Raw genomic sequence first — 12120 nt, forward strand, 5'->3', positions numbered from 1 at the left:
CAAGCAGGCAGAGTGATAGGGAGAACCATAGCAGAGAGCCTGACATGGGGCTCAATCCCAGGGTTCTGGGATCACGACGTAAGCTGAAGGCAGCTGCTTAACTGACTGAGGGGCACCCAGGTGCCCCTTTAGCCAATTATTTTAAAGGTCAAAGATGCATACATGGTATCACAATTCTTAGAACTTTTTTTTTTCTTCAAAGGTTTTTTTATTTATTTTAGAGAGTGAGTGGATCAGATGTACCTTGAGTGAGAACAACAAGTCCTTGGAGAAGTAGCTGAGAATAGCAATTGACGGACGATGGACACTGAGAAGGAACAACCAAAGAGGTAGAGAAAAAAATAGTGGGGTGCTACAGAAGATAAACATGACCCAAATTGTCACATGCTGAAGAGAAATCAAGTGAGATAACACTTAAAGGTGGTTTAGCCAGAAGAAGGTCATCAAAGCTCTTTGAGGTGGTAATTGAGGATGTAGTCTGATTCTAATGGGAGGAATGGATGGCAAGTAAGGAAATGAACACACAAGTAGCCCAACTCTCATTTACCGTATGTACTTATTCACATGACTTGCTGCTTCTATTAAGACTCATGCTGAGAAGAAAAGGAGATTGTAAAAGGGTATAGCTCTACTTTATAGAAGGTAAAGTGGAATAACTCAGAACTGTTATTTATGGACCTTCTAGGTATAAAACATATAATTACATGATCTCATGTAGTCATCAATCAAGTCTGAGCTATGCTATTTTATAGATGACAGTGAGTAAGACCTAAGTAAGTAGGTCTGTCAGACTCCAAAGACAATGCTGTTTCTACTTTATTTGGGTGCTCAGGAGAGAGGTTTATGGTACATCTAAGATCATCAGTATAACTCGCAAAGCCCCTTTTCAGAAAGTTACTAGGTTTTTCAAGGTGGTAAAGCAGAACATTAAACCAAGGTAGGAACCTGTACAACTGCACCAATGGTCCACCCATGAAGCTGGCCTTGGTATATGCAGGAATTCCCAAGGAAATCCATTTTAGCTACTGACTATTCAGTAACGCTTTGTTTAAAATAAGATACACAGGCAAATGTGAACACAGGGAAACTAAAAAAAAAAAAACTGAAGTACAGTTGACATAGTATATAAGTTTCCGGTGTACAACATGGTGTTTCAACAGTTATATTCATTATGAAATGCTCATCATGATAAAGTACAGTTACCATCAGTCACCATACTGAGTCCTTATAATATTATCGACTATATTCCCTATACAGTACTTTTCATCCCTGTGGCTTATTTCTTTTACAACTGCAGGTTTATATCTCTTCATCCCTTTTACCTGTGTTGCCTTTTCGGAAAACATTTTCACTAGCAGTTCAGAAGTAGTGGCTCATCCCATGGAAGAGGAGGAATTTATAGCTCTGATGATATGGCAGATATTTATAGCTCAGATATGGCAGCTGACCGTTTAGATTGGATAAGAACAAGATGTTCCTGTCTTTTTGTAAGGAAAACAGGATGTTCTTAGTTTTGTGGCTTATCTCATGAGGCAAAGCTTTCAGGATTTCCTGTTAGTCAATGCTTTTAGGAGGTTCCTGTTATTCATGGTTTATCTTGGAATGCAAGGTTATTAAAGTCTTTTCTGGTGCATGGTAAGTGATTTGTGGACTGCGCTAGGCTAAGGGCAAGATGTCATGTTCCCATTCTCCCCTCTTTGCTTGCTGTGCCCACTTTATTGTAGTTTCCTTTAGCTCAGAACTTCCTCCATTTTCTGTCCTAGCTACCATGTAAAGAAAACTTATGGTTTGTTTTTCTGGGCATGTTATATAAGAATAATAAGCAACACTAGTTACCTTAAATCATGCTATATATTCCTAGTGTGTTTGTGTACATGTAGAAAAATACATAATAAGTGTCTACAGATATGTATATATATATACACACACACACAGTTGACCCTTGAACAACATGGGTTTGAGCTGTGCAGGTCTACTTATATGGAATTTCTTGTTGTACAGTACTGCAAATGTATTTTCTCTTATGATTTTCTTAATATTTTCTTCTCTCTAGCTTACTTTATTGTAAGAAAATAGTATGAAATATATATAACATACAAAATATGTGTTGACTTTATGTTTTGGTAAGGCTTCCTTAATAGTAGACTATGAATAATTAAGTTTTGGAGGAGTCAAAAGTTATATGTGGATTTTCGACTGTGTAGGCGGGTCAGGGCCCCTAGGTCAACTGTGTGTGTGTGTGTGTGTGTGTGTGTGTATGCATGTAATGAATATTGGGTCATTTATTAAGAATGTATGTGTATACCATCAGAAAGGATGAAGACCCAACTTCTGTAACAACATGGACAGGACTGGAGGAAATTATGCTGAGTGAGATAAGTCAAGTAGAGAAAGTCAATTATCATATAGTTTCACTTATTGTGGAACATAAGGAACAGCATGGAGGACATTAGGAGAAGGAAGGGAAAAATGAAGGGAGGGGAAATCAGAGGGGGAGACAAACCATGAGAGACTAAGGACTCGGGGAAACAAACTGAAGGTTTAAAAGGGAGGGGGGTACGGGATGGGTAAGCCTGGTGATGGGTATCAAGGAGGGCATGGATTGCATGGAGCGCTGGGTGTTACATGTAAACAATGAATCATGGAACACTACATCAAAAACTAATGATGTACTGTATGGTGACTAACATAACATAATAAAAAAAAGAATGCATGTGCATACAAGTAGATAGCAATAAATTGTTCAAATCATCTTTACACGTCATATCTCAAAATGTAAGAACGGGCTATGAGTTAGGTTCTTCACTTTTAAACTATACTGCTTAAATATAAGCATACTTAAGCATACTACTTAAATCTAAATATAGATTCAAAATAGTAATTGCTGTTCTTTTTAAGATTTATTTATTTATTTATTTATTTATTTGAGAGAGAGAGCAAGAGTACACATGATTAAGCAGGGAGCTGGGAGCAGAGGGTGAGAGAGACAGAGAGAATTCCAAGCAGACTCTCTGCTGAACATGGAGCCTGACACCAGGCTTGCTTGATCCCAGGACCCCAGGATCATGACCTGAGCCAAAATCAAGAGTCAGAAGCTTAACCAATTGAGCCACCCAGGTGCCCCAGGAATGGCTCATCTAATGTTAATTTTCAGCTCAGTATAACCTATACATTATATTTACTACTAACCCCAAATCATTTCAGTTGGGTATTGTTAGTGTCTAGACTAGGTGCAAGATGGAACCACTTATGCTAATCCCACATCAGCGAACTGGAATTTTAAGTTCTATGCTTACCCCTCCCAGAAAAAGTGGACCTTGGCCAACCAATCAGTGCTTGCCTGACCAGCACAAGTTATCTGACCTGGCTCTAAGACTCTCCTTTGCTCCATATAAGGGAAGTAATTCTGCTTTAACCAATCAGCAAATGCCAAGTATAACGTCCTTGTTCCCTCTCACTTTGGTCTGTAAACATTTCTTGCCTTGAACAGCTTTGTAGAGCTCTTTTCTATCTGTTAGATGAGATGTTGCCCCATTTAGGACCTCCTAGATTGGTAAATTGTGGAAAATTTTCTGTTAACAGTATCAAGGATAATTATGAACACTTATTGAGGGGTTAGAATAATGCCTTGCACACAGTGAGTATTTTACAAGTTCTAACTCATTTCACCCTCAAAGAAATCTTCATGTAGATATTTGTACTGTTATCATATTCATTTTCCAGACAAGGAAACTGAGGCCCAAAGAGATTAAGAAACATGCCCAATTTCATGTGCTAGTCAGTGGTAGAGCTGGGATTTGAAGCCAAACAATTAGGCTGCAGAGCTGGGTTCTTAAATAATCCTATATTGTTGCCCCTACCACCTTCAAAATAAAAACTCTTGATAGTTCTTGACAGTTTTCAGAGATTTAAAACTAATGGATATCTTAGCTATAATTTATTTCAACATCTTAATTTTGCAGTTCAGGCCACTGTGTTTCAGAAAAGTTGACTGATTTCTCAATTTCTGAGCAAATGTGGACTAGAATATATTTGCCAATCCCATGTCCAGTACATTTTCTAAACCTGATCTCTAGGTTATAAATCTGAAGGGGGCTGAAAACAAACAGAATAAAGAGAAGCCAAATGAGTGACTACTTTTTTATCCTACCATGTATGGGTTATTTCCAAGTGAGAAGGTCCTTAATTCATGCCAATGTGAAAAATAACACATGTTCTTTTTATTTAATTTCTTTTTATATTTCATATCATGTCTTACTCCAAATTGGAAACAACAGTGCCCATGCTTATGAATTCTTGTGCATTGTTAAAATTTTCCATTGACTAAGCCCTTGATTTAATTTGAGGCATAAAATGTATGACTCAGGATCCTTGGAGGAAACAGCTGGGCAAGTTCAAACAGGTCAGGCAAGGAAGTATTAATAAAGGAACTGTTTATAAAGGTATGACCAGAATTAAGGGAAAGCAGGGTTAAAGGTGGTTTAATACCCTTACACTAGCAATAGCAGGAAGCCCTTACCTCTCCTAGTCCTGAAAGTCAGGGAGGAAACGTTACCAAAACCAGGAGATAGTGGCCATAGGTGAGGTCACCTAGAAGGACCTATGGCTTTTGGGTCAGTAAAAGGACATTGTCCACCTGTGACAACCCAGCTGGGAGGGATCCTGGAAGAACAAATATTCTAACCCTATTCTCCATTCCCCTTTTGATCTCCTGCTGCTTCTGCTTATAGTTTCAACCCACCCAGAATTTAGAAGTCAAGAAATCCCAGTTTGTGCAGTCTATAAAAGTCAGTCTCTTAAAGCCCAAAGTTGGGAAAGATAGAGTGGAAAATAACCAGTTTATAAGCCACTGGTTTTTAGATAAAATAATTAAATATCATGAACATTTTGAAAAATTAATGAATAATAAGGCAGTCTGAGCCAAAGTAATAATTCTTATAGTTTTATAACTGAAAAGGATGGCAATTGTGGTCTTCATTGAGATTCTGAGAGCCTGGGCAATGACAGCGTAAGCCCTGTCTTTTTCTAGTTAACTTCATTGGATATTTTTATTTTTATAAAGTTATGCAATTCCTAACTCACATTTATTGGTCATTAGCAGTGGAATCAAATGCCTGGCATTTCCATTGGATAGACCTTAAAAATCCATTAATAACAGTTATTCAACTAAGTATTTAATGCCTATTATGTGCCAGGCAGGATAAATCAGTAAACAAACATGTCCTCTTGGAGTTTATATTTTAGTGTGAGAGTGATGAAACAAGTACACAAACAAACAAATATGTGGAGGTAAGAACTATAAAAAACAAGATAGGATGGGGGACCAAAGGGTACTAGAGAGAAAGGAAGAAGGAGAGGGAGAGACAGAAAGAGAGGGATTCATTTTGCTTTGGCTGTCAAGAAAGGTATCTTTTTTTTTTCTTTTAAGATTTTATTTATTTATTTGAGAGAGAGTAAGAACATGAGTGGTGGGAAAGGGGCAGAGGGACAGAGAGAGAGAGGAAGAAGCAGACTCCTCACTAAGCGGGGAGCCTGATGCGGGACTTGATCCCAGGATCCTGTGATAATGACCTGAGTCAAAGTCAGATGCTTAACCAACTGAGCCACACAGGTGCCCCAAGGAAGGTATCTTTAAGGCTGTAACATTTTTGCTGAGATCTGTTAAAAGATAAACTAAGGGATATTGAAATTTTTAAGTTTATTTGAGCAAAAATTGATTGGAATTAGGCGCTGCCAAACCAAATGTAGTTATGAGTGCTGAGCCAACAGAATTCAGGGGAAAGACTTCTGGGGACAAAGTGCAGAAAAAGAGAAAGGAAATTGTTTGGCTGGCTATATATTAAAGTCTAGTTGGCTTTTTGTGATTGGTTATCCTTAGTGTTTTGATATTGGAACCTTGAGGCATTTCCAGGCTTAGACTCTGGTTTGTACATGTTGGCCACTATGGCATTAGAGCCACCTCAATCCAATGGCTTCCTTGTTTAATTAACTTAACAGACTTGAAGATTAAAGGAGCTAACCAGGCAGAGCTCCGGAGATGGAAGAAGAAAGGTTCTGAAGCAAAAAATGTGCTTGATAAAGTTGAAAAGACGTAAGGAGCAGGTGGAAGGAGCCCCCAGGGAAAGAGAACTATGATGGTAGTAAGCAGCACGTGCATCCATAGGGCCTTTATGCCTGGGACTCTGAAGGTTGCAATCCTGGGTTGCTGTCATGGTGGTGATGATCTCAGAACCATGAGCCTGCATGTGGCTAAGAGCTTGGGCTCTAACCTCAGAGTCTGAACCCTTATTTTTGCCTAAGGTGAGCGTAGTATTGTGACTTATAATAATAAAAAATATGTAGATTTATATATTTGATATATATGTATAATAAAATACATATGTTTACATGTATTTTATATGTATAAAATAATATGTTTGATTTATAATTATTTATACACACACACACATATATGTATACATATATGTTTTGGTCTTCATCTTGTTTCTGGTATTGAGCTCTTAAAACTCTTGGAATTTTCCTAAGAGCAATAGGAACATCTTTTGTTACAGTATTTGGTCTTTTGTCCTTGGTTCCTGAAATAGCTCCAGAGCCTTAAAGGTGAAAGGAATAGGTCATATTATTCATAACATGCCCCTTTCAACCACACCTGAATTTATGTTAATGCATTGACTTTTGGAAAGCCCCTAAAGAGGAGGCTGGTTGCCAGGGGAACTAACCTGATTAGAAGATTGAAACTTCCAGTGCCCCCGCCATCTCTGGGGAGGGGAGAGGGACTGGAGGTTAAATCAATCACCAATAGCTAACGATTTAGTCAACCATGCCTCCTTGTGAAACCTCCATAAAAACTCAAAAGAACAGGTTTGGAGAGCTTCTGGATTGGTGAACACATGGAGATTTGGGGAGGGTGGTGCACCCAGAGAGAACATGTAAGCTCCATGCTCCTTCTCCCAAAACTTAACCCTCGGTGTTTCTTACATCTGGCTGTTCTGAGTTATATTCTTTTATGATAAATTGGTAATCTAGTAAGTAAAATTTTTTCCTGAGTTCTGTGAGCTGTTCTACCAAAGTAATTGAACCCAAGAAGGGGTTCATTGGAATTTCCATCTTACAGCCAGTAAGTCAGAAGCATAGGTGACAGCCTGGACTTGTGATTGGCATCAGATATGATGTGGGAGGGGATTTGTGAGCCTTGAACCTGTGGGATCTGGTGTTGTCTCCAGGTAGATAGTGTCAGCATATAGTTAAATTGTAAGACACCCAGCTCTGCTGCAGAATTGCCTGATGTGTGGGTAACTCGGACATCTAATGTCAGAAATGAAGTCCTGTGCAAATGGTTCCCAACTTATAATGGTCCAATTTATGATTTTTCAACTTTATGGTGGTGTGAAAGCAATATACATTCTGTAGAAACTGTACTTCAAGTTTTGAATTTTGTTCTTTTCCTAGGCTAGTGGTATGTAGCACCATTCTCTTTTGTGATACTGGGCAATGACAATGGGCCTCAGCTCCCAGTCAGCCACGATTACAAAAGTAAACAACTGATATGTTTATAACCATTCTGTTTTTTGCTTTCAGCAGAGTATTCAATAAATTACATAGATATTCAACATTTTATTATAGAATAGGCTTTGTGTTAGATGATTTTGCCCAACTGTAGGCTAATGTAAGTGTTCTAAGCATGTTTAAGCCAAGGTAGGCCAAGCTATGATCGTTAAGTTAGGTGTATTAAATGAGTTTTTGAATTATGATATTTTCAATTCATCATACCTTTGGCAGGATGTAACTTCATCATAAGTTGAGGAAGATATATAGTAGTGGAATATTGGGAGTAGAGGAGAAACACATGGAAGTGAGTTTTCCTTGGACTGAGTCACTTAATTCTTTGGTAATTCAATTTCTTCACTTGTAAAATAAGGATAGTAATATAGTATCTTATCCAAAATCCATGAGGACAATGTGTCTGAGAATTTCTAAATTTCAGGATTTTAGAATGCTGTCATGGTACGAATACCAGATATCATGAGACACCCCCATGGAGCTCTAGGGAAAATCAAACTTTGATATTTCTGCATTGAAAGGTATTATGGTGGACAGACTCTTAAAGTGGTTCCACAATTTCCACATCCATGTGTTCACTCCCTTATTTGATCCTGTCCCTTCAAGTGTGGGCAAGATTTGTGCTTGCTTCTAACTGAAAATTTGGTAAAGATAATAGGATTCTGTGATTGTATACATGTATTTATATGATTATGTCATATGAGATTATAGTATCCATCTTGCTGGAGTCTTGGTCTTTCTTCCCCCATGCCTCATTCTTGCTGGCTTTGAGGGAGCACATGACCATGGTAGGGAATGCCACATAGCAGTGAATATGGATGGGCAGCCTCTAAGAGCTGAGGACAGCCTCTGGCTGACAGGCAGCAAACAAAACAAAACACACACACAAAAACCAAAACCAAACTGAAGCCCTCAGTCCTATCACCTCAGGGAACTGAATTCTGCCAGTAACATGAGTGAGCTTGGAAGTGGGTCTTTCCCTATTTGAACCCAGGGGTGACTGCAGCCTCACATCTGTTCAAGACAGATTTTGCCACCAGAAGTGTTTGGGCAGCAAATACAGGAAAATTCTATTGGTTTTCAGTCTTTGGGGCTTCCAAATTAAGATAAGGGATTGTAGACTTGTATCATATAATCTTACACAGTTGTTGGGGGATGGAAAAAAATACTATGGGTTAAGGTGTTTGGAACAGGATTTAGCACAAGATTTAGCACATAGGAAGTACTCCATAAATAGTGACTATAATTATGATTAGAATCAGAGTTCCTGCAGCAAGTCATCCTGTCTGCTGCTATTCCTTGCAAGTTATTTCTGAGTTTTCCTATGTCTAAAAAGAGGGCCTCTCCGAGGACCCAGAGTTTGGGGAATAACTCCTGTTTACTGGGTCCCTGTTCTGGGGAGGCTTGGCCTAGGTGCTCAGTGAGCTGTAATGTGAATTGGTTCTGAATGAAAAGCATATGGTCCGCTTTTGGTCTTACTGCTGAAGCAGTGCACAACCCTAGGGAAATGGCTTCTTGCCGAGTCTTAAATTCTTGATCTCTCAGATGGGGCTGGCTGATCCCTCCCACCTAAATACCCACCTTTGTATCTCCTATTTATTATGCAGTAATGACCTGTTTCAGTATCCCTCTCTCAATTCTCCGACTAGACTATGGGTTCATGAGAGTAGCCCAATGCCCTGCGTGTACCTCAATAAACATGGAATCAATGAAAACAGGAAGAGGAGTAAAGAGATTATTAGGTAAACAGGAGGGTGAGACACTTCCAACCAGGACACTTACTGATGATAACCCCAGGGATGGTCAGAATAGTCAAATTTGGATATATTTTGAAGGTTGAACAATAGACTTGCTGAAGGATTAGAAGTGAGGGAAAGAGAGAAATCAAGATATTGTTCACTCATTCATGTTTAATAATTATTGGCTCTTGACTAGATACTAGGTACTATTAAACTAGCAAATGAGAGAAGCTCCCTGACTTTAAAGAGCTTATGTTCTAATTGATGGAGACAAGCAATAAACAAACAAGATATTCCACAGAATGTTAAGTGCTAAGAAGAAAATAAAAGAGGGCAATGTAACAGGTTATTAGGTAGGATATATTTGGCTGAAAACCCAACTTAAAATGCCTTTAGCATTAAGATTTTTATCTCACAGGAAAAGTCAGGGTAGGATTGTTCCATAGTTGGTTACTCAGTGGCTCAATGACATCCTGACTACAGCTCAGCATCTCTGTGATTCTCAAGTTTTCTTCTCATGCTTGTAAGATGACCCTACAGTTCTAAGCAGTATATCCTCCAACCAAGGTATAGGCAAGGAAAATCTGTTTTTTCTCACATCTTTCTTTTTTTTTTTAATTTAAATTCAGTTAGCCAACATATGGCAAATGTAGTGTTCAATAGTTTATAAGTTGTGTATAACACCCAGTGCTCATCACATCACATGACCTCCTTAATGCCCATCACCCAGTTACCCCATCCTCCCACCCACCTCCCCTCCAGCAACTTTCAGTTTGTTTCTCATAGTTAAGAGTCTCTCATGATTTTTTTCCCCTCTCTGATGACTTCCCATTCAGTTTTCCCTCCCTTCCCTTATGATCCTCTACTCTGTTTCTTATATTCCCACATATGAGTCAAACCATATGATAATTGTCCTTCTCTAGTTGAGTTATTTCACTCAGCACAATCCCCTCCAGTTCCATCAATGTCCATGTAAATGGTAAGTATTCATCCTTTCTAATGGATGACTAATATTTCATTGTGTGTATGTGTATGTGTGTTCATATACACATACCACATCTTTTTTTTTTTTTTTTTTTTTAGAATTTATTCGTTTATTTGACAGAGAGAGATCACAAGTAGGCAGAGAGGCAGGCAGAGAGAGAGAGGAGGAAGCAGGCTCCCTGCCGAGCAGAGAGCCCGATGCGGGGCTCGATCCCAGGACTCTGAGATCATGACCTGAGCCGAAGGCAGAGGCTCAACCCACTGAGCCACCCAGGCGCCCCCACACACCACATCTTCTTTATCCACTCATCTTTCAAAAGACATCTCTGCTCTTTCCACAGTTTGGCTATTATGGACGTTGCTGCTATAAATATTGGGGTGCAGTGCCCCTTAGGATCAGTACATTTGTATCTTTGGGGTAAATACCCAGTAGTTCAATTGCTGGGTCATAGGGTAGCTCCATTTTTAACTTCTTTTTATTTTAAGATTTTACTTATTTATTTGAGAGAGTGAGAGCACAAACTGGGAGACAGAAGTAGAGGGAGAAGCAGGCTCTCCACTGAGCAGGGAGCCCAATGCAGAGCTCGATCCCAGGACCCTGGGATCATGACCTGAGTTGAAGGCAGCCACTTAACTGACTGTGGCACTCAGGTGCCCCTATTTTTAACTTCTTGAGGAGCCTCCATACTGTTTTCCAAAGTGGCTGCACCAGCTTGCATTCCCACTAACAGTGTAAGAAGGTTCCCCTTTCTCTGCATCCCTGCCTACAACTCTTGTTTTCTGACTTGTTAATTTTAGCCATTCTGACGATGTGAGATGGTATCCCAATGGTTTTGATATGTATTTCCCTGACGCCAAGTGATGTGGAGCATTTTTTCATGTGTCTGTTGACCATTTGTATGTCTTCTTTGGAGAAATGTATGTTCATGTCTTCTGCCCTTTTCTTGACATGATTATCTGTTTTGGGGGTGTTGAGTTTGATAAGTTCTTTATAGATCTTGGATACTAGTCCTTTCTCTGATATGTCATTTGCAAATATCTTCTCCCATTTTGTAGGTTGCCTTTCAGTTTTGTTCACTCTTTCCTTTGCTGTGCAGAAGCGTTTTATCTTGATGAGGTCCCAATAGTTCATTTTTGCTTTTGTTTCCCTTGCCTCTGGAGATATGTCTAGTAAGAAGTTGCTGCAGACGAGGTCACAGAGGTTGCTACTTGTGCTCTTCTCTAGGGTTTTGATGGATTCCTATCTCAGATTTAGCTCTTTCATCTGTTTTCAGTTTATCTTTGTGCATGGTTTAAGAAAATGGTCCAGTTTCATTCTTCTACATATGGCTGTCCAATTTTCCCAGCACCATTAATTTAAGAGACAGTCCCTTTTTCCATTGGATACTGTCCTATTTTGTTGAAGATCAGTTGACCATAGAGTCGAGGGTCCATTTCTGGGCTTTCTATTCTGTTCCACTGATCTATGTGTCTGTTTTTGTGCCAGTAGCATACTGTCCTGATGATTACTGCTTTGTAATATAGCTTGAAGTCTGGCATTGTGATGCCCCCAGCTTTGGTTTCTTTTCCAACATTCCTTTGTCTATTCAGGGTCTTTTCTTTTTCCATACAAATTTTAGGATTACTTGTTCCACATCTGTGAAAAATGTTGATGGTATTTTTATAGGGATTGCATGGAAGGCGTAGATACTGTGGATAGCATATACATTTTAACAATATTTGTTCTCCTAATCCATGAGCATGGAATGTTTTTCCATTTCTTTGTGTCTTCCTCAATTTCTTTCATAAGTGTTCTGTAGTTTTTAGGGTACAGATCCTTTACCACTTTGGTTAGATT

The sequence above is a fragment of the Martes martes genome (assembly GCF_963455335.1).
Source record: "Martes martes genome assembly, chromosome: 8".
In the NCBI taxonomy this organism is placed as follows: Eukaryota; Metazoa; Chordata; class Mammalia; order Carnivora; family Mustelidae; genus Martes; species Martes martes.